Source organism: Etheostoma spectabile, chromosome 10 (assembly GCF_008692095.1).
Source record: "Etheostoma spectabile isolate EspeVRDwgs_2016 chromosome 10, UIUC_Espe_1.0, whole genome shotgun sequence".
NCBI lineage: Eukaryota > Metazoa > Chordata > Actinopteri > Perciformes > Percidae > Etheostoma > Etheostoma spectabile.
In genome coordinates, this window is record NC_045742.1 from 24031677 (window position 1) to 24033655 (window position 1979).

At 47.3% G+C, this 1979-nt stretch overlaps 1 pseudogene; it reads right to left on the reverse strand.

Annotated features, from left to right (window-relative positions):
* Positions 1-160: 160 nt before the first annotated feature.
* On the reverse strand, positions 161-1820 carry LOC116696601 (general transcription factor II-I repeat domain-containing protein 2-like; annotated as a pseudogene).
* Between the last annotated feature and the right edge of the window lie 159 nt (positions 1821-1979).

The following is a 1979-nucleotide window of genomic DNA, read 5'->3' on the forward strand; positions in this document are numbered from 1 at the left end:
TTTGTGTATGTGACAACAACGTTACACCCAGCCCTTTGCCTAGTAGACTTGATAGTATACTGAAAACAGGTAACCATAGCTCCCTCTCTGTTCTGTGCCTGCCGTGAGCGTTTCAGCGCCCGGTCTGCGGCAGGTAGCATCTAGGGCAGGGGTGTCAAACTCAAATACCCAGTGGGCCAAAATGTAAAACCTGAACAAAGTCAAAAAATTGCTCGTAGGTACTGATAAGTGCTGGCCGAACAGTGGAGATCACTGAGCAGCTTGGTGCGGAGCTGAAGCATGTGTTAGGGATGAACCGTGGAAACTGTGCGGCGCCCATAGCATCAACTTTACTTCGCGTGTCGTTGCACTGGAGTTCAATCAGCTCCATTTGTTGTTGGTTGGTGCATTTCCACATCAACTGCGAAGGGATTACAGCATTCAAATTTGCATTCTGCAACGAAGTCGGCAAATCGCCGGCTAAACTCAGCGGCGAGAACACTGAGTTTTTCAGCAAACTGTGGCATGGGAACACGGGTAGAGATCTGCGCTTTTATGGATTGGCAGCGGGGAAAATGGCAAGGGTTTCCTTGCAGCATCTGATTCTCCACAGCACTTTTAGTTTTGAGGCCCTCACTGCAGCGTACTGTCTGTGATGATGCGCCCCCGCCCCTGAAGCTGCAGGTTCAGCGCATCGAGATCCTAGATGTCACAGAGAAAGGCCAGCTCACACAGGAACTTTTGCTCCGGAGCTCTGCTGTATCCTTCCCTTGTTTTCCAGGAATTGACATATTTCCTCACGCAGCTCGAAACATCTGTTCAGTACTTTCCTCTGCTTAGCCTCTCACCTCTGTGTGATACGGCACGTCTGCGTATTCCGAACCACACTCCTCCAGAAAAGATTTAAACTGGCGGTGATTTAGACCTTTGGCTCTTATAAAGTTAACTACCTGTGTTACTGTGGTCATAACATGTTCCATCTTTAGGGCTTTGGCACACAGTGCTTCCTGATGTATGATGCAGTGGTAAACAGTTAGCTCACCTGCACAGTTCTCTTCCCGCATCTTCTCCCGAACCATGCCCACCAGTCCACTCTTTTTACCGCACATAGCTGGCGCACCATCTGTCGTTAATCCAACGAGTTTATCCCACGGCAGCTTTATTTCAGTTACACATTTGGAAACTTCCTCAAAGATTTCCTTTCCTGTGGTTGTGCCATGCATTGATTTGAATCCCAATAGCTCCTCCGTAACACACAGATTTGAGTCCACTCCACGGATGAAGACTGACAGCTGAGCAGTATCAGATGCGTCGCAGCTCTCATCCACAGCGAGGGAGAACGCAACAAAATCTTTTCCCTTTTCCATCGCTGGTCATACAGATTGGTGGCAAGCTCACATGTCCGATCAGCTACTGGTTTCCTGCTCAGGCTCACTTTTTTGAAAATGCTTTTTTTTTTCTCTGGCATAGACGAGTCACAAACCTTCATCATGCACTTTTTCACGAACTCTCCCTCATTAAGGGCCGGGCTGATTTGCGATCTCTGCTGCCACTATATATAGCCTTTACAGCAGCCTCGCTTTGTGATTGTGCTTTTTTAAACATATTCTGTTGTGAAACCAAACTTCTTTTCATCTCCTCTACTTCTGGCTCCTTTGGTCATGTCAGGGTCCTTGTATTTGTCATGTGTTTCGTTTCATAGTGTCGTCTAATGTTGTACTCCTTACTTACAGCCACGTTGACTCCAAAACAAACACAACGTTTGTCTTTTAGATATGTAAACAGATATTCTGCCTCCCACTGTCCAGAAAGCTCCGGTTTTCTGCCTTTCTTTTCGCCATTTTTGGGAGGTTCGCTCCTGACAGTTGTACCGTCTATGTTGCTATGACTACTGTCCCAGAGGGAGAGCGTTTCTCTGGTCCTGTCTGATTGGCGCGCGAAAACAGCAGAGCATTATGGGAGTCGTAGTATTAGTGGTGAATGCGCTGTATAATACCGTT